This window comes from Felis catus, chromosome A2 (assembly GCF_018350175.1).
Source record: "Felis catus isolate Fca126 chromosome A2, F.catus_Fca126_mat1.0, whole genome shotgun sequence".
Lineage (NCBI taxonomy): Eukaryota > Metazoa > Chordata > Mammalia > Carnivora > Felidae > Felis > Felis catus.
This window is the reverse complement of record NC_058369.1, coordinates 67,559,663-67,584,385: the sequence shown is the minus strand read 5'-3', so window position 1 is coordinate 67,584,385 and position 24,723 is coordinate 67,559,663. Positions and strand designations below refer to the sequence as shown.

Sequence of the window (24,723 nt, the reverse complement as noted above, 5' to 3'; positions counted from 1 at the left end):
TGTCAGGGTGACTTTCGATGAAGTTAGCATTTAAATCATATAGTGACTAGAGCAGATGTGGAGTTGAAAGCCTGAAGTGAACAAAAAGAATAGCCCTCTCCCAAGTAAGAGAGTATTTCTCCTGACTGAATGCCCTTGAACTGGGTCATTGGCTTGTTCCTGCCTTTGGACTTAACTTGATCCCAGTGAGGTTAAAACAGAACTGCACAATAACTTGCAAATGACGTTTGCTCTCCTCCCTTTGTAATCAGGAACTAAGTTTCCCCAAGCTGCCTACAAGTCAGCTGGCATGACAGAAAGAGGCTGTGGGGCAAAGTCTAGAAAAAAATGCCACAAATTTTCCTCACATCTTTAAGTTGCCTTTTCTCGGGATACAACATTCCTATGGTTGCTATAAACCTCTGAATAATTTCCAGAGCTCTGACAAAGTCGGTTCTGACAATTTCTGTTTGGTTTTGTAATTGTTGTTGTTTTGTGTTGTTTTTTGTTTGTTTGTTGGTGCTTCTGTTTTTGGGGGCAAGTAGTTGCAACTGCATACTGCATCATTTCGCTGATGCCATTTCTTGGTCACTTTTTATAGCAATATTTGGTGCTACTATATGAACATTCCTTAAGACTGGAATCTTTCTTGCGTTTGTATATTTCCCAACAGGACTTGATTTAAATGCCTGGAGTTTGCCATTTTCTGTCACATTTATGAGAAATTACCTCCAAAAATATGGGACAAATCAAAGGAAATAACAGAATCTCCTCTAATAACAATTCATCACGTCAGAGTCAGGTGAGCTCAGAGGATAAAAAACAGTCTCGTTCATTGTTTCTCTCTTACTTAATCCGTAAACCTATATTCAAGAACCAGCTCACTAAAACTGAGGTCAGTGAATGCCTCTGACAGCTCTAGTGACTGAAGGGCACACAACAGAAGGACTGTTCTTGCCTCATTCACATCACTATCATCTCTAGCATCATTTAGTGGCAATTTCTCTGACTACGAGGAGTATTTTCTTTCAAAGAATTAAAATAATATACATTTAATCAGAGAGAAACATTAGAAATTATATGGAAACTGGGTGTTTAACGTTTAAAGTCAGTGTTCAGTAATTGACCTGAACCCATACCCACGGCAAAGCCAAGCTGTTAGATCTTGAAAGGCTTCGCCCTGTTTTTGGTTTTAAAATGCGTTGCACTTTCTGAAATGACTTTTTTTTCTTTCCAATCGCTATTACTTTTTTTTTGTAATGTAAATGGAGAGAGTTTCCATCAATTAACACACAGAAGTAACGAATTTTGACAGGGCCCAAAATCACTGGAGTTGGCCTTTGTAAGGAAAAGAGCCACACAAACAAAACAAAAGCAAACACTGGATGGAGAACAAAGGTAGAAAAAAATGACGAATAAACAGATGAATGGTATTATGCCAAAAGGGAAATTACAAAGTAGTAATTGCAGGAACCTACAGAGAAAATTAATATGACAGGTGATAACGTGGTGTCCTTGGGGATGAAAAGTGAGACAATCAAAGTGGAAAGGCTTGAAACAGCTAAAGAAAGATTTATTTAAGGAGATATTCAGATTGAAATATTTCTCCAAAGAGTGTTCATGTATTTTCTCCAACATCGGGTATTTCTAAACTGCAAATGGACCTGGAAATTGGAGATTATCTCCAGCCGTCAATGTAGATCACGTGTGAAGAAAGAGACACAAAGAGATGACCTTGCTTCTCCAAGGTGAAGCTAATCAGTGGAGAGCTGGCCCGTAGTAGTGTCAGCAGTGGTTTAAGACATATTTTGGTTTGAATCGGGTGCTAGGTGATACTCAAAGGCTTTCTATTTACCTTGTATTAGCATTCTTTTTGTTAAATGCAGAAATATTCAAGGTTATGAAAATTCAGCCAGGAATTACATTTTTGTATTATTTCTACATACTTCTTATATTCTATTTATTCTTAAAACATCGCTACCTATTTTCCCTACTCATTTTATACAACTCACAACTCAAAGTCTCATTCTTTCTGATGCTACGTACTCATTATTGTTTACATGTAATGTTGCCCTAAAGAAGGAATCAATTGCATAGCAACAGAATTGGACAGCCCATGCCACAAGCAAAGCACTGTCTTCCCAACAGTAATACAAACAAAATCCTGCAAAGAATGCACCAGAACAAAGTGAACCATAAGGAATGGGCTAATGGAGAGGAGGATTCCATATTTTCAAAATGAAATTGGCTAAAAGAGGGAATTATCTTTGTAAATGTAAAAAGCAATACTTGTAAAAATAATGATAATATTTTAAGGTAACATTTCTTTCAAGTAAAGATAAAACTACATCAGGAAGAACTCCTATAAATGAGATGAGCAGAAACACTAAAAGGATTTACTTTAAAGGTCAATATTCAATTAATGTAATTGCTAAGATACTGACATGGGGCCTGATTTATGGGTATTTGTAGGACTAAAATGTCCTGTTTTTAGAAACCGAAGCAGTTTTTTCATGGTTTACGTCATACGCTACAATCTCATACATCCAAACTGATTAGGACTAAAGTGTGTGATCTGGAAAGGCCAGGCTCCGATGTGCAATGTATAATGAATTGTAGCCAACACCATGGCCCTTTCTCAGCTAAGCCCAGCAGGCAATATATACTGGGCATGACACTAATAAACAACCCATCCGTGGCCCAATGTGCATTTCACATGCTACCTACGAGTGACTAGGATTTAGGGAAGAGTGGACAGATTTGAGATGTCGAAAAGTAAGGCAATTAATAGATCAATAGGGAGATATGGATGGCTGGAACGGGACAAAACAGCTACTTTGGGTCTATTCAACATCCAGAGTAATCTTTAAAAGCACAAAAATAAGAATTCTTGGGGCACGTGGGTGGCTCAGTATGTTAAGCATCCAACTGTTGATTTTGGCTCAGGTCATGATCTCATAGTCCGTGAGATCAAGCCCAGCTTCGGGCTCTGCCCTGACAACAGGAACCTGCTTGGGATGCTCTCTTCTCTACCTCCCTCTCTTGGCCCCTTCCCTGCTCACATGCTCTCTCTCTCTCTCTCTCTCTCTCTCTCAAAAATAAAAATAAAATAAAATAAAATAATAATTATTTAATTAATTTAGTTAAATGAATAAGAATTGTTATTTTTCCCAATATAATACTTACTGGCTACAATACCTTCAGGTTCTTACAGTGATCTGAACATCTCCCAATTTCTCAAAGCATAGCTCCAATGTTATGGGATTCTCAAGAACAAAGCTGAGTCATGGCACTAGAGGCAGTGCTTTTAGTGGAGGTAGAATAATTAGACTATATGAAACCTACTTTCTTTTCATTGATTCCATTTATTTATTTATTTATTTATTTATTTATTTATTTTAAAAAAAAAAGGAAGAGAGAAATTGAGAGACAGCAGGGAAGGGGCAGGGGGCTAGAGAGAGAGATCATCTTAACCAGGCTTCATGCCCAGTGCTGAATCCAAAGCAGGGCTGGATCTCAGGACCATGAGATAACGACCTGAGCTGAAACCAAGAGTCAGATGCTCAACCAACTGAGCCTCCCAGGTGCCCCTCATTGATTCCTTTTAAAAGTGTGCACAAATATTCATTGCACACATATACATACATATTCTTATATGTATAATACCTCTTCTTATGTTTACAGCTGTCAGAAATTGACGATCACGATCATGTTGTAAGGGTGAAGAAAGGAGCTAAGCATTGGGGAAGAGGAAAATACGTCTTTGTTCCCGTGATAATTCAAAATGGCTGGTTATGGTAAGGATCTCCGCAGGAACTGTGAACCAAAGCTCTATAGCAAGGCTTTTTCAAACATACCTACTTGTGAAACAATTTATTCAAGCAACTTGGCAGGATAATACTTAAAGAGGATAGAATATAGAGTTGCTTCAATTAAAGGAGCAGTATGTCCCAGAACTCTGTTTGTTTACTAGCTGAGAGTTTGGAAACAATGGGTCTTTAATAATAACAAAGTTGTGATTATCAGAAATTCCCTGGAGCCCTGGATTGTGACAGGCAAGGGGAAATATTGTGGGACTGTAGATTCTGCCTATTTTGCCCATTAGATTTCACAGCCACTTGATGGAACATCATTGGTCAAGCGACAACCTCTCTCATCTTTGCTTTTGACAAAAATGAACGGATCAAGAACTAGTCACTCGATAATCTCTAAATTTTATTTACCAGTTCTATTTTATTGAGCCTAGAATCTGACAGATTTAGACAAATGTGGTGTTTAGCTGCTGTCAAGTGAGGAAGTCTGTTATAGTGCTTATAAAAATACAGTTTCTTGCTCATTCACCAATAATTATTGCACTTCATATGTGCAAATCATCCCGTTGAAGTCCTCAGTGCTAAGGATTTTCAAAGATAATTAGGATGTAGCCCTTTTTTAATCTTCAAAGAGCTTGCAGTACAGGAGTAAGAAGAACAAATAACCAACAAAACAAGCAAAATCAAGTGCATAGTAAGATAGAGGTAGAAGCAAATTGCTTTTACAACAGAAAAACAATTGTAACACAGCAGTTAATAACATGGGCTTGGGGGTCAGTGGAAGCAAGGACGAAATTATATATCTGAAGCCTCCATAAACTTTAATTGCCTTATCTGTGAAATGGGCTAATGATTTCCTATTTATGTGACCACAGTGAAAATCAAATGCAATTATGCCCCTCTATGGTTGGCCTATAGCAGCTGGAAAAGTGTGGTTCTGTTAACTGAGAAAGTCAGTTGAGACAAGGAAGAGAAGAATATTTAGGATTTGGGAATGTTTATTGTGAGGTGTGGCAAAAAAAAATCCATACTAGATTTTTCTATACTAGAAAATCCATTCTATACTATCCATACTAGATAGTTCTTTTAGAACTATCTAGAAGACATACTTTAATATTTAAAATAACCCATTTTCAGAATATGATGACATCATGGTTTTTTTATGTTGATTTATTTTCTGATAGCCATATTCTTTCTTCACTCCTGCCTGTGATACTGAATGTAGGCGGTAGGTAAAGTCATGCATGTCTAGACATACAGAAATTCTGATTCAAACTGATCTCATTCGCTCCTCCGTGAGTTTCTTATCTGCGGCTTGTTTATTCTTTCTTGCCCATGCATATTTAATTAATACCCTTTTACTGCCAAATTCCTATTATCTCTCCCCGGACTCTTTAGTTATTCTTGCTCTGCTGGTATTTTCTCTGGCGTATACAGATTTGCACAAATATTATCAGTTTAATTTAGCATACAATTACTGAATGATATCTATATACTAGGCACTCTGAATGAATCTGAGAGTACAAAGATAAAATAAGATATAACTTGGGGCATTAACAAATTCACTGAGCACACTTTTGATATTCATAAGCTATTCCTTCACTTTTTCTGCCAAATAAATTTTATAACTCTTTTCCTCCTTTTGTTATCTGATCTCCACAAAAGAAGCCTTCAAGACCATCTTGGCATGCACTGGGTGGATGCATAGTTCTTCCTTGGGCTTTGCTGTTAGGCAGACGGCAACATCGGTGATATGTGTCATAAAGCCGGAAGGAAGTATCTGCTAGAGCGGGGGTAGCCATCTGCCAGACTAGGTAATGGAGCTGGGGAGCAGAAATCAGTAGGAAATGCAATGATGGTATTGAAACGGGCATTGGTAGGCTAGGGACACTCAAATCCTCATCTAAGGAGGAACCCCGATGGAAGTGAATGATTCTACAGGGCCCCCAATTCCAGCTCTCACCAATCTCCTAAACTCCTCCATGTTGTGAAGGGGCCCTGACCACTTCCAAGATGGAATACAAATACAGCACTCATCAGTACCACGTGGCACTTTTCATCCGCATCTTCACAGATGTGTTTGGTGCCTTTGGAGGGCCTTCATCTCACAGCCCCAAGAGCAGTGCAGGCCCTGGCAATGCTGAGAACAGCAAAAGGCAAAGGGAACGGGTGGAAAGTATTGTATAGCAGAAAGAAGTTCACCAACGCGAGAGTGCAGTGGTGCTGAGGCAGGTAAGCAGGCTGGGGCATGAAGAATTGAGAGCTCGGACAATGAGACTGTGATGACCAAGACATGGCCAAGGTGTGCAGACGGCCACATCTCGGGCAAAGCAAAGAGCCAAAGGTGACTCTGCTTCATCCCTCAGGCCAACATATCCTTGCCCATTCCCTGCCCCAGCCACACGTTCTTTATTCCACTTGTATTTAATAAAAGAGTTCTTGGGGCACCTGGCTGGCTCAGTTGGTTGAGCGTCCGACTTCGGCTCAGGTCACGATCTCACAGCTCGTGAGTTTGAGCCCCGCGTCGGGCTCTGTGCCGACAGCTCAGAGCCTGGAGCCTGCTTCTGCTTCTGTGTCTCCCTCTCTCTCTGCCCCTAGCCCACTCACATTCTGTCTCTGTCTCTCTCAAAAATAAATAAACATTAAAAAAATTAAATAAATAAATAACTTAAAATAAATCTTATAAATAAATAAATAAATAGTTCTTTTTTATGTCTAATGCTTTTTCAGAGATTCGAGCATCTTAGAGGCTACTTCTAAATATTGTAAAAATTGAGGTTAACAGACTAAAGGAGCTTAAATCAAAGTATCAAGTTAATTGCCCCTTGAAAATTGAGAAACTGAGTTTAGGAATATCTAATTCAGGATTAAGTACTAAAGAGAAATTCTTTTAATCATGCCAGAGACATAAATAAAAGAATACATGACTCACCCGAAGCTTTGAATGATTAAATCTGTGGAAAATGAGTGTGCTTACACATCTTCCATCAATTACGCTACAGACACAAATGTGCACTGAATCTGATTCCCACTTAAGGCCCTGATGAGTCCTTGCTTCTCGGCAGCTCTCTCAAAGGCCATCAGTCAGACAAGACCATTTCCTCCTTCCTCTAATCCTGGGAATGTTTGCTCAATTATCATATCTCAAATGGAAGAGAGATTAAGAGATAAACTCAGGAGGCAGACAGTGTTATTCAAATTCAGGCTGTAACACTTTCTGGTTTTGTGGGCATGGGGAAATAATTTCCTTAAGCCTCACATCTTCTACATCTGAAAAATGGGAATAATACCAAGTCACATATTATCCAGGTTGATAGTCAGGCATATCGGCTGGGAACACATGGACTAGGTATGCCTGAGGGGCCCTGTGTACATATTCTACCCAGCAAATAGCACGTGGACAGGTAACGTGGGGTGTAGATGTATCCATATTTAATTTTTTTTTTTTAATTTTTGAGAGATAGAACGTGAGCAGGAGAGGGAAATACAGCATTCAAAGCAGGCTCCATGTTCAGAGCAGTCAGCACAGAGCCCAAGACGGGGCTCGAACTCATGAACTGTGAGATCACGACCTGAGCCCAAGTCGTACGCTTATGGACTGAGCCACTCAGGTGCCCCTAGATGTATCCAGATTTTAATCTGATTGGTGGTGTCCTTTCTCGATTAGATACTTTAAATATCATCCCTGCCTTTCACAAATATTAAATACTACCATCTCTACAGAACGGGGCACATTACGTGGTGGATAGGAAGATAGTTGTTGTTATAACAAAACATGTTTTGTAATTTATAATTAGTTTCTAAGTCTACTCACTTCTGTTTTATTGTGACTTCTTTCCGTGGCACATTATGTTTTATGGTCGCAGTGGCTGATGGTGTTTCATGCAAAGTAGGCACACAATAAGTGAACACCAAATTACAAATATAAAGAAAAATTGGGGTGCCTGGGTGGTTCAGTCGGTTAACCATCCAACTTCAGCTCAGGTCATGATCTCACTGTTCCTGAGTTGGAGCCCCACATCAGGCTCTGTGCTGACAGCTCAGAGCCTGGAGCCTGCTTCAGATTCTATGTTTCCCTCTCTCTCTGTCTCTCCCCTGCTCTCTCTCTCTCTCTCTCTCTCAAAAATAAACATTTAAAAAACATTTAAGTAAAGAAAAAAATATCCAATTATCCTGTGTATTTAGATGTTGCAGTTCTGTAAATAAATCACATTTTTTTTCAACGTTTATTTATTTTTTGGGGGACAGAGAGAGACAGAGCATGAACGGGGGAGGGGCAGAGAGAGAGGGAAACACAGAATCGGAAACAGGCTCCAGGCTCCGAGCCATCAGCCCAGAGCCCGACGCGGGGCTCGAACTCACGGACCGCGAGATGGTGACCTGGCTGAAGTCGGACGCTTAACCGACTGCGCCACCCAGGCGCCCCTAAATCACATTTTCAATCAACTGTTTTCTTCAGATAAGTGACTTAGTGGTCCACAATAATGGCCTTACTACCCATGGTGGGGCTGGGAGTATATGGTCTTATACACAGTAGAATCGTTGCAAGAAACTAGTTGTAAAATCACAGCCGGCCTGAGACTATCATTAAAAATGATATGATTTTTATTTTGATTTAAGGATTGTGAAATAAAGACATTTGAAAAGTTACAATAACACTGGTTTATCTTAAGATGGGCCTTCTTAGATTTGAGTTGGCTTGAGCACGTCAAAATACATCAATGTGGGCTCAACCTTGTATAAACTTATGATTTCCATAAAACCAGATGTAATATTTCTACTCTACATCAGTGCCCACAAAACAGAGACTGAAATATCAACTACAGTGTCAACATATTATATACAAAGCAATATATAATTAGCAAGCAGTTTGGATAATTACTTTCTATGACTGAAATATACTCTCTAGCAAATCTATATTGGGAGCCAACTATCAGGAAGTTGTTGAAGAAACATGAACAGCATTATGATAAAAGACACAGAGACTCACTTTTATCGACCTCCACGATCACAATGGCCACCAATGTGAAGTCACAGATGTCACTGCAGAGCTTTCTTCCGAACCTCTTTAGAATGACACATTAAATCCTGACCAACATGGGTTGCCTGACTCCAGAAGACGCATAAAAAAAGATTGTTTGTGCTTTATGGAAGGAATTGTTACCACCTTCAACCGAACCATCCCTTTAACCCAATGCTGACACTAAAGGATCTCTACTCCTTCTCCCACCCAACACCAACTTGGCTTTCCTATTTGTTCTTTCTTTAATCAACACTCTGTGAATGTTTCTTCCCCATGGCTACCCATTTCTCATTCCATGGGTAAAGCATGAAGGTTTCCCCATCTGTGTGTGGGGAAGGGCCCAGCCCCATTCACCATCCTTGTATGGATCTTTGCTTAGAGTCTGATAATCAGAAATCCTCATTTCTTCACTGCTCCCTTCCAAGCTTCCCCACCTCTAGCCCAGAATTGATCTTATATTTTCTTGAAAAATGTCATGCCAGAATCCATGTATCATCCTTGTAAGCACAATTATTACAATTAATCTATGGTAAGAATTGTAGCTACCAAATTGTTGGCTTTTGGCTTTTGATGTTGGTGTTTGAATTGTTTTCTTCAGCCAAAATTAAGTGTCAAAATTTTTATTTATGATAGAAAAACAATTTCCTTTGTGTGTTTGTGCACCACTCTTTTTTTTTATCATTTAAAACATTTTAAAACTGTTTCATTTCACAAACTAAAAACTGTACCTTCAGTATATCAGAGACTGTTCATAGGTCCCCAACCCTTCAAGTAAATGATGCATAGTAAGTGTTTAATCAAAATAATTAACACTAATTTTTAAAATATATACACCAGGTGATTATTATGACATCAAAAATGCATGCCCTATTAAGTCAGTGATAGTTTCCATTATTCTCTATTTATTTTTCTTTATTATCCATCAATTGATGTTTTAATTGAATAACCTATGATTTTAAATAGATTTTGTTGTATTATCATTTATTAACCAAACTTCTTTTAAACTGCTGTTTGCATGTCCTCTTGAGTCAAAATCTCTTATAGTAGTTTAAGTTTCTGTTCCATTTTTTTTTTTTTTTGATAAATATACATGCCACAGATGTTATAACAAGAGTGTGTCAATGGTAATTAGACTTACCACAGCTGGCAATTTCTTAAGTCATTTTTGCTGCCCACATCTTTCTTGCTACATGAAACCTACTTTTTGAAAACTGCTGATTGCCATAATATACTAAAATATTCTGGCATCCACCTGTATCCATTTCCTACTTTCCAGCCAAACTTTATGATATCCGGTTTTAATTATTCATCAATGTTGATTCCTTTTCAATATTCATCTTCATGACTCTTTCCGAATATTAAAATAAAAAATTAGTCCTTGAAAAAAATATTCTTGACACTCCCATATCACTAAAAAAAAAAAAACGCAAACAACAACAAAACCCAAATCTAAGAAAATGGGAGCTACAATCTAGTGTTTAAATTTATCTAAGCTCCTCACTTAAGTAACTAAAATTATGAGGGCGAAAACTTGCATTGGAGCTGACAATCAGTTGCAGATACCACACTATGCTTTAGGTTTACCAAAAGCCTTTCAGGGTCCAGAAAATGAGAACCTTATGCGAGGAAGGAATTGCAAAATCTCAAAGTGTCTCTGTTTTATCTAAAGACAGTACAAAGAAAGGATGTGACCAGAGTTCTAATCCAGCCTGTGTGTCATGTCAGTATCAAAACTGACACTTAAACTTTTGAGGGATAAATTAGAATTGCAGAATTTCATCATAAGGGACATTTAATATCACATGAATTAAATATGAGACCAGCCAATTGTATCTTCTTTGAAGAAAGCTGTTTAATTAACACCATTTTTCTGCCAACAGCTATTCAAAGTTATACCACTTTTGAATTATTGGCTTTTTTACTTTTCTTTTTTCCTTTTTTCTTTTCTTCTTTTTTTTGGGGGGGGGTATATAATGATGATTCATTCTAAGACCCATGAAATAAGTACAGGTAGACAGAAATATTTTAGAAAAGGTACAGAAAAACTCACCATAACAGTTTCCCGTGAGAGACTACCACGGGAACAAATCGAAATATGTGCCAGGTCCAGATGAACATAAATGTTTTGTTTTGCACATGGACATGGGGAGAGGATCAAGAAAATGTATTTCTGGGATCTGTAGTTTGGAGATATGCACTATTTCCACATGTTTCTACGACCCCTCATGGTTAACCTTTACTTTGCCTCAAAGCTATTTTTTGTATTATGTATCATTTTGGTTTTTAAGTGCGTTTTGAGTACAAAGTGACCACAGATCTTAAAAAGGTTGTAAAGCGTGCTCGACATGCTTTCACATCTGCTGTGACACTCCTCGAGACAGAATATGAACATAAACCAGGGCAAGAAAGCTTTGATGTGGCTTGTGAGTTTTGTTTTGTTTTGATCCTAAGTTTCCAATTCTCTTAAAGATGTGAGAAGCTTCTTAGAGTATAAACTTCCCACGAAAAGAAAACGATCACTAAACACAGCTTTGAGTTAGAACTAAAAGTCGATCACCCATGTTCCACCATCTTCCTTGTACTTCCCACACCCATGACCTCACACTGTCCATACTGCTCATTCTAGGTAGACAAGCTCAAGAAATGGTCACTACATGAACCAACTGTGTTAATCCACCTTTGATGGTTATTAAATTAGCTAAGTGTGTCTTCATTCGATAACTGCCAACATTTTTATGACAATATTCACAAAATCCATCATAAATTTCCCCTCAAAGTTAACAAAATAAAATATCAGTTCAATTTAACAACACATCACTTGTCAGAACCTTGAAGGACCAGTGATGGTATTTGCACATGTCTGCGGACACAAACCCACACAGAGAAGTTCCTCAGGGCTCTGGAAGTGCTGTTTGCAGATATCTGACTTCTGTTTACCTCAGAAAGAAGGTGGACTCTTCTACTATAACTTCTCCTGTTCTTTTCTTCTCCTGTCTTCTTCTGGGATTCCGGTCATCAACATTTTTCCTCAATATTTCTCATTTCCTCCCTCACTGTTTTAAGCCCATCGTTCTCTTCTTCTGGATGTTGGGGGCAGGTCTTTCATGTGACTGATAACATTACCCTCGTGCCAATCTAATGTCTGCCGCCCGGCATGGAAAAGTCCATTCTGCTAGTGTCTCTCAGCCAACCCTTTTTCATTTCAGTATGTCACCTTTTTGCCACATTTTATATTGTTTTCTGGAGTCTTTCTTTACTAAAATGAATTTAAAGTCACAGGGCAAGTAGTGATTAAAATTCATTTTTTTTGTCTCAGAAATGACTTCCCCACACAGTATTCTCCCCCAACACTATGTGTGCAGTGTTCCAGTGAAACTTTCTTTATTAGAACAGATTTCCACAGATCTTTGTTGTTGTTCTAGACAGCTCGGGAAAAAGAGACATCTATATCGAAACAGGTTTTTATGTAAACTCAAAGCAGCTACATTGTCCTTGAGTCCTTTCAATATTTCAAAATATGTTAAGAATGGGGAACTAGTTCTAGAGAAAGATAGATGGTACTGGGAACAATTAAATGGAGAATTAGGCCTATTTTTGTTTTAAACAATGTTAATGTTTATTTTATTTTTGAGAGAGACAGAGCGTGAGCAGGGAAGGGGCAGGGAGAGAAGAAGACACAGAATCTGAAGCAGGGCTCCAGGCTCTGAGCTGTCAAAACAGAGCCTGACATGGGACTTAAACCCACAAACCGTGAGATCATGACCTGAGCTGAAGTCGGATGCTTAACCGACTGAGCCACCCAGGTGCCCCAGGCCTATTTTTGTTTTTAAAAAAGCTCTGAAAACTAAAAGCTGTTGAAAAAAAGTAAGTTAGGAAGATAAATTTTCATTTCAACCTTAAATAGTTGTAATTAAGAGATAGAAGGAAAGGAGAAATACAACAATGCTAATTTTTACTAACTTGCCTTTAGAAAATAAACATGCTTTTTTCGTAACTAGGAAATAGCTTTATTAAAATAAAATAATACAGGCCTATAGATCTGTTAAATACTAAAGAATGGTTTGTATAGTCACCTGACAGCATAAAACCAGGCATTTTGGCAAATTTCTTCCTATATCTGTCTCTGTCTTTATTTCTGTACACAGACATGCAGACACATACAGACACAAACACACATATATATACTGTCATATCTTTTTTAAATGTATAGGCTCATACATGCAGCTTATTTGTATACACATATGCACTACCTTGGACATATGTTCATATAAAAATATAAAAACCTATAAGATACATTTCAGGGTTTGCAAAGAAGTCTATAGCTTGGGTTCATGCTAATTTCTGAAATTGTCATCAATAAATCACATTGAAAGAGCCTACAAATAATATACATTCAAATTATGCTCTGTTGGACATCTTTACATAGGCATCTTTGTGAACTTATCTGATTATCCTTTTAGGTTAAATTCAGAGAAATAAAAAGTCTTGGGCAAAATAACATGCACTTAATATTTTGATATAAACTACTATTTTCTTTTGAAACCCATGCAGGTAGAGGAACTGATTTTTAACAAAGGAGCAAATCAAAGCAATAAAGAAATAATACTTTTTTTTTAAATAAATGAGGCTAGAGCAACTGAGTCTAGACATAGATTTACATCTAACACAAAAATAACTCAAACTGGATCATAGACCTAAATGGAATATGTGAAACTATTAAACTTCTAGGAAAAAAAAAATCTCTGTTACCTTGGATTCACTCATGAGACTCGGATAAAATGTCAGAAGCAGGATTCATGAAAGGAAAAGCGGTTAAGTTAGACTTGGTTAATATTTAAAAAGAAAAAAAAACAACTTCTGGTTGAAAGACACTCTTCAAAGAATGGAAAGATGGTCTGCAGACTAAGAGGAGATACTTGCAAATACCTATCTGATTAAAAAGTTGTATCTAAAATATTCACAATGAAGCACCTTCATGACGCAGCAATTTAGAAATAAGACAACAAATAATTAAAAACAGGCAAAACTCTAAACCGACGCCTCAGTAAAGGAAACCTACAGGTGGCAAAAAAAAGCACACAGGAAGATAATCAGCACCATCCATCGTGAGGAAAACGTAATTGAAAATAATGGGTGACTATTAGATCTATTGGAATAGCTTAAATCTGTCTGACAATACTGACCACAGAGCAACAGGAATTCTCACTCACCGCTGGTATTCATGCAACATGGTTCGTGCAAAGTGGCTTGGCAGTATATTTACCAAGCTAAATATGCTCTCACTATAAGAGCCAACATGTGCGGTCCTTCGTGTTTTATTAACTGCGTTGGTTTCTGTCTGCTGAAGGATCTGCACACAAGAGCTTACGGAAGTTCTGTTATAATCAGAAGCAACCAGGACGCCCTTCAGCAGGTGAATGGATAAACAAACTGTGGTGCATCAGAAGAAAATACTAGTCAGTGGTAAAAAGGATTGAGCTGCCAGACCAGGCAAAATCACGGCTGAATCTTAAATACAGAGTGCTACGCCAGAGAAGCTATCTGAAAAGGCTATCTACTATATGATCTCATTCATGTGACATTCTGGGAAAGGTAAAAGAGTAAAAAGATCAATGATTGCCAGGGGTTTGCGACGGGGAATAGGTGAAGCACGGGGTGGGTGGTATTTTAGGGAGGTGAGACTATTTCATGTGATTCTATAGCAGTGGCTGTATGACGCCATACATTTGCCAAAACCCAGAGAACTCTGCAGTGGAATGAATGAATCTGAACGTACAATTTTTCTCAAAAATCGTTTAGGAGTTTGGGGGAAGCCTAGGATCTAAGGCAGAGTGTGACAACGGAGTCTAGCTGTATTGTAAATATAAGAAATACTGTCCCTGAACGGAACAGGAGAAAAACTTCTGACCTAAATAACTTTGGAAACTAATGGAGACTGTAGGACTAATAACAAAATACACGGCACATAATCTCTAGGCCAGTAGGTAAAGTTGTTTTCCACGGGGGCATGGATTAACAATTCTATCAGGAGTATGCTGGAATCGGATGATTAAGTAAACGACTGGCAGATGGCGGGGCCAAGTTTCTCACGGTTGGAGCGTGAGGCACAGGTAGTCAAGGGCAGAAATGTAAAATGATCAATGAGGTAATGGCTTAGAGCTGGAGACACCACTATGAGCTTATGTTTAACTTAATACTGTACAGATGGATACATGCAGCCATTTTTATAAATTTGTGTGTATACACGGGTTAGTATTCACACATTTATATTTATGTGTTCTGTCAGCTAAGCCTAGAAGCAGTAACACCCCAATGACACCAAGCACATCCAGCACCCATCTGTGGTTCCCAAATACCATTCTCCCAGTAAATGTTACCGGGGTTCTCTGGAGAAATGGCTAATTCTAAGGCTGGTATACAGCCTTGTATACCTAGTATACATAGGATGTGCCTGGGGCATTTTGTAGTGCCAAAAATAGGGAAGTGCTCTAAACTAAACAAACACAGCAAAACACAACACTGGAGGACTGTCATAGGGACCCAGGAGCCAGATGAAAAGGCTTCAATGAAGAAAGCTGAAATTGTTTGGGTAACAAATACATGATGTCAGACTGGATTATAATGCTAAGTATAAGTAAAAATCCATGAGTCCATACCGATGTAAATAAATGCTTCAGTAAATTTTTAAAAAATAGAGGACAGTAGATAAATCTCCTTTGCAGAAGAATTCCAAATAATGAATGCATATACTGTCCCCTCAAGGAAGTAGAGCATTACTCCCCACGCTTAACTGTGTGCCGGGTATAGCGATGTCCTTCCAAAGAGCAAGGTGTGAACAGGATAAAAAGAGTGACTTTACACTAAAGAAATCTGACACTGTCTCAGCAAGGCGACCAGGGTCAACATCAACAGTGAGAACCCATATTGGCTGTATGTACCGTGGATATGATATGATATGATATGAAGGGCACTTTACCTTCTTCTCCCAAACCCAGAATTACAATGTAATCATGAGAAAAGTGTGGTATAGAAACACCACTGGAGGGGTGTTCTATGAGATAGCTGACCAGCACTGCTCAAAAATATCAAGATCATCTATAATAGGGAAGTCTGAATACCTGCCCCCCATCCAGAGGTGCTTTGCGGTATCCTGAGTAAGTGTGCGGGGGCACCTGGGTGAGCGACTGGAACAGAAAATCCCATGGGGGAGAAACTGAGGAAATCTGAATAAGGCAAAGACTTTTGTTGGTAATAATACATGAATGTTGGTTCATTCATTGTCACAAATGCCTATACAAATGTAAGATGTTAATAATAAGGAAAACTGGGTGTGGGCTATATGGAAGCACTCTGTATGGTTTTTAAAAATGTTTTGTAAATCAGGGTCCCTGGGTGGTTCAGTCAGTTAATGGACCGATTCTGGTTTTGGCTCAGGTCATGATCTCATGGTTTGTGAGTTCAAGCCCCACATCTGGCTCTGCGCTGACAGCATGGAGCCTCCTTGGGATTCTCTCTCTCCCTCTCTCTGCCCCTCCCCTGCAGGTGCTCTCTCATAACTAAATAACTAAATAACTAAATAACTAAATAACTAACTAACTAAATAACTAACTAAATAAATAAATAAACAAATAAACAAACATCTAAAAATGTTCCGTAAATCTAAAATTAATCCAAAATTAAAAAGTATATTAAATTATAAAAAGCAATAGGATGATGAATATGGGATTTCAGATGATCACCTTCTCAGGATAGTCCCAGGACAGGGCAACGTGGTCATTATGAAGACAGCAGTTCTTGTTAGAGATGATGGTTTCATGGATGGCTATGATATTAAAAATAACTATATCAAAATATTCTCAAAAATAAATTATAGTACATTTGTATAACTAAATATTATGTGATCTTTGTAAATATCATTTTAAAATATTTTCCTTGGGGCGCCTGGGTGGCTCAGTTGGTTAAACATCCGACTTCCGCTCAGGTCACGATGTCACAGTTCGTGGGTTTGAGCACCATGTCAGGCTCTGTGCTGACAGCTCAGAGCCTAGAGACTGTTTCAGATTCTGTGTCTCCCTCTCTTTCTGCCCCTCCCCTGTTCACACTCTGTTCCTGTCTCAAGAATAAATAAACATTAAAGAAATTTTTTAAAATATTTTTCTTGCATCACGGAGGTTGACAATCTATTCATCTAGTGTGTGTGTGTGTGTGTGTGTGTGTGTGTGTGTGTGTGTGTGTGTGTTTACTGTGACCTTTGAGTTCTCCATGCCTGGCACTGGGCTTAACATTGAAAACAATATGGAGAAAAAATGCATCAATCATGCACTATATTTTCTTCTGAAGGAAGCAAATGTTTTTCACAAGCCACCTTCCTCAGATAATACAAAACAAACAAATTGGCAACCATAGCTGAGCTGTTCAAATACTACTTCCTTGAGGAAGTGTCATTTGACCAGACCTGTAGAAGAAATATAGGATTTAAATATTGAATAAAATGAAAATAATTGTCAGCTGAGAAAATGAAAGCTCTAGGAAGGACAGCAATATGGACTGTTTGAGAAACAGAAGGAAGGAAGGAAGGAAGGAAGGAAGGAAGGAAGGAAGGAAGGAAAGAGAAGGGAGGTAGAGAAGGAGGAAGAAAAAGGCAAAGGTGGATGGAATAGAGAGAATAAGTTGGAAAGTGGTAAATCTTAAAGCTGGAAAGAGAAAAAAACTCATTCCTGTCTTGTAGGACACACATTGGATTTTTCTTTTTCCTATTGCTAATGGGAAGGCATTGAAAGATTTTTAAAACAATATAATAGGATCAAACTTAAATTTGTAAATGACTACTCAGGCCGTGTGAAGAAAGGGTATGATGGGGCAAGCAAGAATGTGGAGACACCGAGGTGGCTGGAACTGAAAAACACAAAACCCTTTCCTTCTGGTTTAAGCAGAAAAGGATTTGGGGATAGCTTCCCGATGCTTGGGAAGGACATGGAATCAGGACTTACGATCTTGGAAGACTCTAGTGTCGCGCTTTGCAAACTTCTGCACTGAAGGATACACAGCTAAGCTTTTGGAGAAAAATGTATATGTATATAAATATATAGACTCATATATATCAGTAAGGAGCATGTACTTTCTAAAATACAATAAAATAATTACTAGAAAACAGAGAATGAAAAACATAGAAAGTACAAGTTCAAAGTCTTCATTATTAGATTCACAGACGTAAATTGCATTTCAGTAAACGTAATCAAAATAAATAAAGCACACAGGAACGAAGAAAAAAAATTCAAAACTTATACACACTTTTATTGGTGATATGCATATAAACAATTAATTTAGATTCCACCAGCATAATTTAACAAACAGTTTTAAATTAGTGGTCACCATACTAAACCCCCGTGCACACCCCTTGAATGAAAGCTTTCCACATAAATATTTAAGGTTTTAATGTAATGAATAATCTTACCTCTCACTAGTGAACACAATTATTTTAGGTTGGCTGATGACATTGTTCCTCTACAGGAGTAAGATACATATAAAATGTTTTATGTTCTATTTTTTTAAAGTTTATTTTAATTTAATTTTGAGACAGAGATAGCAAGCAGGGAAGGGACAGAGAGAGGGAGAGAGAGAATCCTAAGCAGGCTTTGTGCTATCAGCACAGAGCCTGATGTGGAGCTCGAAACTCACAAACTATGAGATCATGACCTGAACCAAAGTCAAGAGTTGGACGCTTAACCTAGTGAGCCACCCAGGCGCCCCTGTGTTCTATTTTAATAAAGATCGTAGTAGAGAAATCAGTGCCCCACAGAGACATATAGGCATGAAATTAGAGATTTTAAAGGAATTTTGCAACTGCAAAATATTCATTTGTTAAGTCGTTTGCCACTGGAAGCAGGTGATTCTAATTTTCAACGTATAGCTTTAATCTTTCATCAGTTGCCAATGTCAACAACTTAATCTGTTTTAAGTTATATAACAGTTATAGTTGTCATTAAAGATTTTTCTGTAGAAGAACTTGATTTCAAATCCATTAATTTCCTATTCATGAGTCTTCTTTGATTAAAAATACAATTGAAAACATTTCATCAAATTGTATTGGGTGTCCTGTGACAAGTCTTTTAAGATGTATAACATCATCACCTAATTCAATGATTGTTGTTGGTAAAGTGTGGGATTCATTACAACGACCTGAGAGACACTACTGTTCTAAGCATCAATCTTGCACTAATCTTGGATGCTCTTTACAAATTTACTTTAAAACGTCACACACATTTCACATGGTCTATAAAGAATGACTAGTTCACAGATCTTAGTGAATCCCACTCACCACATGAGTTCCACAAAACCCTGGTTGGTGTCCTGGCCAGTTAATCATCCCATTGGATGTTGTGGCGACATCAAGTTACCATAGAAGTGTCTCAATGTTTCCTTCCATTCCTCTGGACATGTCTTGTCATGGGGCGCTACCCCTCTCAGGGCCACTATTCCCATGAGGACATATTAGGCACGTACCAGCTCAACTGGACATCTGGTGTTTCTGGCCCCCACTACTGCCCTTGACAGTGGCAAATCCTTCTGTTCTCCTATGATAGAAGCGATCCCATGACATGGCTTTGTCTTCATATCCTTCACTTTTGAAAGGAAATCTCACACTGGTTTGCATCTGGTTGGCAGAATCCAGTTCACAGTCATGTATCCTAGATGCAAAGAGACTTTTGAGAACATAGTTCCTGAGTTTCCCTAGGCAGGATGCAGGACTCATATAGTTAGGAAACTCCAGCAACACAGGGATGGTTTTCAGAGTACCGTGTAATCAAAAGTGGGAAATGGATCCCTACCAGAGGCTAGAGAAAGAATCCAGGGAAAAGAAGACGGTCTCTTAGGGAGGTGGGGTTGAAATGGAGACAGGTAGCGTGAATACACAATGACTGAAGGAGGAGAACGGGTATTAAACCCATAGAAAGGATGCATTTAACAAGGGGTAAGAGGCTAGGGAAACTCTAAAGACAATGCCACATGTCTCGCTTGTCCATCCACATCCCAGTGGTGCCATTCAGAGGGAGCTGAGGGAGAGGGTGATGGTCAGTGCTTTGTTCTTCTTTGTCTTATCAATATGTGTGGCAGACTGTGGAGAGGGCTGGTTCCACTGGGGCAGAATAATATAATTGAAGTGAGGAAGCCTATGTTCCAGTTAAAAATCTGGCTCTAATTTATTTTTAATGTTAATTTATTTATTTTGAGAGGGAGAGTGAGCAGGGGAGGGGCAGAGAGAGGAGAGAAAGACTCCCAAGCCAGCTCTTCACCTTCAGTGCAGAGCCCAACACTGGGCTCAAACTCACTAAAGATGAGATCATAATCTGAGTCAACACCAAGAGTCAGATGCTCAACCAACTGAGCCACCCAGCAGTTCCTGGCTCTAAGTTTTATGTTGGCATTGAATCAGTAATAACTTTTTGGAGTTTTGTTTTGTTTTGTTTTTCTTACCCAAATTTTTGTTTTGTTCTATTTTGCCTTCTCAGCAAAACCCCTAGAATGTCCCTCAAAACACATTGGTTTTGTTCACTGCTGTATCACTAGGTCTAGGTGCCTAGTTCATTATGGACTGTCAATGAATCCATATTTTAATAATTGTTTTTTTACCTACCTCCTGCCGCAAAAAAACTCCCTTGCATCCATGTTTCATTGTATGCAAAGAATAGGTATTTTATTTAACCTAAATCATGCCCAATGGTAAAGATTATCTCTTGCCACCATAGGTATTTAGAGACTAGTAATTTCTAGAAACCAAAGTTAAAATAGGTATTTACCATTGTTTTCATTTCATCAATACAGAAAGCCAGTTGAGGGATTGGTATTCATCCCCATCAACAGATTGGAGAGGGGTGGGGGACCCAAGGACATAATACGTGAGCCTAAGTGTGGGGTGATGCTTTTTCTCCCATGTGGCAATATCAGCCATGCAAATTAAACATGACTTTATTTATATGGTAGGAAAATATATATTCAATTACAGTTTCCAAGCAAATGACTTTCTTTAGCTAACGTAGATATCCCACATATTTTACTCTCACCTTTACTCTACATTTAATATGGCTTTCTCTTAGGCCAGCCCAGATCACCATCTGAACCATTAATCAAAAGAGGAACAGGTAACCCTAACTGTTTTAATTGCAGGACTGCCAGAGAAGACCTCTGGTCAAATCTTTTCTCTGATTTGTTAAATTGCCTTAAAAAAAAAAAAAAAAAGACAAAGGCTTGTGGTTTTATAGAGAGTAGGGCTTAAATGGGGGGGGGGGGATAATAATTCGAATGGGAAATCTATTGGAATCTCCTGAAGGAGTTTTTACCCAATCAGAGGAATAGCGGATAAGTGTCGCCAGGCCCTGGCTTCTAAAAAGGGACAGGAAAATCCTTCACAGGAAGTAGCAAAGCCTTGCCCACTATTCCATGGTGGCTGACTCATGCCCTCTATCAAATTTCTCATCATTGAGCAGAGCCTGAATTACGCCTTCCAGAGGGAGCAAAGGAAGAGCAAATCTGAAAAATACTGTTTGGTCCTTCCCCAGATGGTGACAATCCCAGGGCAGTTTGTTGTATTTGATTGTAGGCTCACTTACTTACCCACCCTTCTCCTAGTAACTCTCGAGCCTTGATTTGTTGCTTCTTTCTTGAGTGGTGCCTCCCAGGCTTTCAATGCCAACTCTAAAAATAACCCTGCCTTAATTAAATTGCAAATGTAATCATCACGGTCTGATTCAGTAAAAATGACACGTGCTGGCGTTCTGTAAAGTCCTTCTGAACCTGTATGGGGTCCTGGGAAGCACCCCTCCCCATACCTGGCCAAACTGCCTGTTAGCCTTTTAGGTCTGGTGATAAAGACAAGCACTTGGGTGTGTGTACCACACCATGCACACCTCCATGAATTTAGGGGGTCTTTATTTTTAGAAGTGAGAAGAACACATGCGCAGTCTAGAACAGGGTCTCACTGTTTCCAGTGCTTCCACAAAATCACTGTCACTTCTAGAGAAAATTTTGCAAATGCTAGTGATCCCTGAGAACCCAACCAGCCGGTCCAGGCATCTCTAAATGGTTGAGGCCCAGGCTGCAGCCCCGAGTGGTCATGTTTCCCGCACCAGATTCGAGGTGTAATTTGAGAAACACATAATGGGTAATGAAACAGGTTGTTGATGGAAGTTAGTAATAAACACACCAGTGAGACCTTGCCTCAGGCTCTCAACAAATAAAACTCCTGGGAGAGGCAATAAGAGATCAGAGTGGCGAGTGTTCATTTTGCGTCCCTGCAAGTTGAGACGGGTGATCGGTCTTACCCCACTATTTGGTTAAACATATCCTGTTCTCAGATATTTTAAAAGTGAAAACGTACTTGTTATAAGAGTCTCTTGACTTGCATCTAGAATGCGAAGCTCAGCTTACAGGAGAAATGGAATAGTAAAACCAGACAGTAGAAGGAATTAAAATGACACTTTATTATTTTAAATGGAAATAAAGCAGATACTGGTCGTGTTACCATGCAAAATATGTACAAGAAGACCCCATCCAATCTTCTAGTTGGAATATGAAAAGAGGAAAGAGGGGACAATCTTTGCTGCACAAATTGCAAAAAATACTGAGTGGGCCTGAAATGGAGACTCTAAGAGCTTGTGGGAGAGGGTTTCATGATAAAGAAAGACAAAGATCTATTTAATCTAGAATAGTCAGTTTTTAAAGCTGTCAATCTTGAAAAGTTAAAGAAATGCACAAAGATCCATACACGCTTAAACACATTGCTAAATAAAGTGTGTGTAAGTGTGCGAATTTCTATTTGGCACGTACATTCTCCAGTTTCTCTGCTGTGTGTAGTTCTTGTCAGATCCTTGTTCAGGGCTGGGTCAGTGCCAACAGAAGCACATGAGAAGGTAGAGGAAATATTGAAAGAGGAATCAAATCCAGGCTGTATGACAGAGATGTTTAAAAAACAGGTGCTTATAATGCAGGGGCCTGGAGTGGGGGGATGGGGTGCAGGGCGAGGCTCTTCAAGTATGTGATTACTCTCTTTAAGCTCTTGAAGGTAGAAAGGGATTGGAGTGCTTTGGGGTGAATCCAACAGGCAGACCAGAGAAGGCATTTGTGAAGAGATATATTCTGGTGTTCATTTTCAAGTAATAATCACGGACCATTGATTATTTTGCCAGGCATGTTTCCAGACTCTGGGGATACACAAGTAAATAAAAAAGAAAGAAAAATCCTATCATCATGGAGCTGACATTACAGTAGAGAGAATAAAACGTAAGTGAAATGTACAGGTCCCGCCCGTACCCTCTCCTGCCCAAGGCCCACCGAGTGGGGTGGATAATCCCCCTGTGATCTGCTAGCTTCAACAGACCAGCTTTCCCACTTGCCATCACCCCCAACCCACCCTGCCATACATCCCTCTTCTGCACCAACACAAAAGCCAGAAGGCCAATTCTGACAAGCTTAGAGAATGTTGATTAATAGATACTCATGTAGACACTGCTTATGGAGCATGAAGACTTATATCTGTTGTATCATCAGTATCTAATGTCAGTTTTAGCGACCTAAATATGCTCTAATTTCTCTGGATGTTGCGTTTTGCCCTGGTTTCCCTGTCATTCATCTTTCTACACACATCACTACCTTCCCAATCCTTTTGCATTTCCCTGATTTACCATGCCTACCTTGTTATATTATCCTTGTGTATTTTCTTTATTTCACTATGGCTTTTGCAGCCAGTATATATAGTTGGTAGTTTTAAATTGGTTCTACATGTATGTCTTTTGTAGGAGAATACAGTCTTTGTGTTCCTATCATCTTTGTCCATGTTTTATTTGTGTGTGTATGTTTCTTTTGTTTTGTGCCTTCACGTTTTCCAGTATATGAACCCTGTAGGTATTGTGTGTGTGTGTGTGTGTGTGTGTGTGTGTGTGTGTGTGTGTAATACTGGGTACAAGTTTATTTTCTAACCATTAACATTAGAATTAAAGAGTTCTTCTAGACTCCTTTATCCTGTAGTAAAATAAATCAACAACAACAAAAGACTACATTCATATAGTCTTACTGTTGGCCGACATCCCTTGGCTCAACTTTTGAATTGTTCACATACCCTGGTACTTTAGATAGTATTTATAAGAATTAAACTCCTGTGTTTGCATGGTGTTACTCCACATGTAGGAGAAGTTGTCTAAATTAGTATGTGAACTGCCAAGAGGAATTCTGTCTCCCTGAAGACTCCTGGGATGATGAAGAGGTTGGAAGGGGGCCCATGGGGTACTACTTTGAAATCCGAGAGGGGGTGACTCAAGAGGCTGGAGGGCTGGTGCAAATCTTGATTATGTGTATTTTCTCTAATTTTATTAAGGGTAGAATAAGGCATATGTGATCAAATATTATTTCAGTTTAATATATTCATATTTTCAATGTTACTCCTTTTGCTTTAGAATTTTACTATAACCCCATATTGGATGTGATTATTTATCCATTCATTTCTGTGTAGTCATTTTTGCCAGACATAAGGTCGCTTCTCACGAACAGATTGAGATGTTGCCTGTATGTTCTCACTCCTTACTCACTGCTGTCAGTATGCTCTCACTTGGAAGGCTGGTTGCTAGAATTTTACATGGTTCCTTCCCCATCCAGGAGGAAGAAATGTGGGTCATCCCAGCAGAATGGCTTCTCCGCCATCTTTCCTGTCTGTGGATGAAATGGCTGCTCTAGACGCAAAAATTCTTGTTTTGTTTTGTTTCATTCTGTTTTGTTTAATTCAGCATTCTCTGTGCTCAGTACCCATGGAAAGAGTTCAGTGTACCTATGTCTAGTCTCCATGAACTGCGACTGATAACAACAACAAGAAAAAAAGAGAAAGTCTAATTCCATCTAGAACAGATTATTTCACATAGAAGA

The 24,723-nt window shown here is 38.8% G+C and overlaps 1 long non-coding RNA gene across 1 annotated transcript; it reads left to right on the top strand.

Annotated features, from left to right (window-relative positions):
• Positions 1-656: 656 nt before the first annotated feature.
• LOC123381224 lies at positions 657-23,487 on the top strand. The gene is made up of 3 exons (XR_006587986.1): positions 657-781; positions 3,664-3,776; positions 22,998-23,487. It is a non-coding gene; the product is annotated as an uncharacterized LOC123381224 (long non-coding RNA).
• The last annotated feature ends 1,236 nt before the right edge of the window (positions 23,488-24,723 follow it).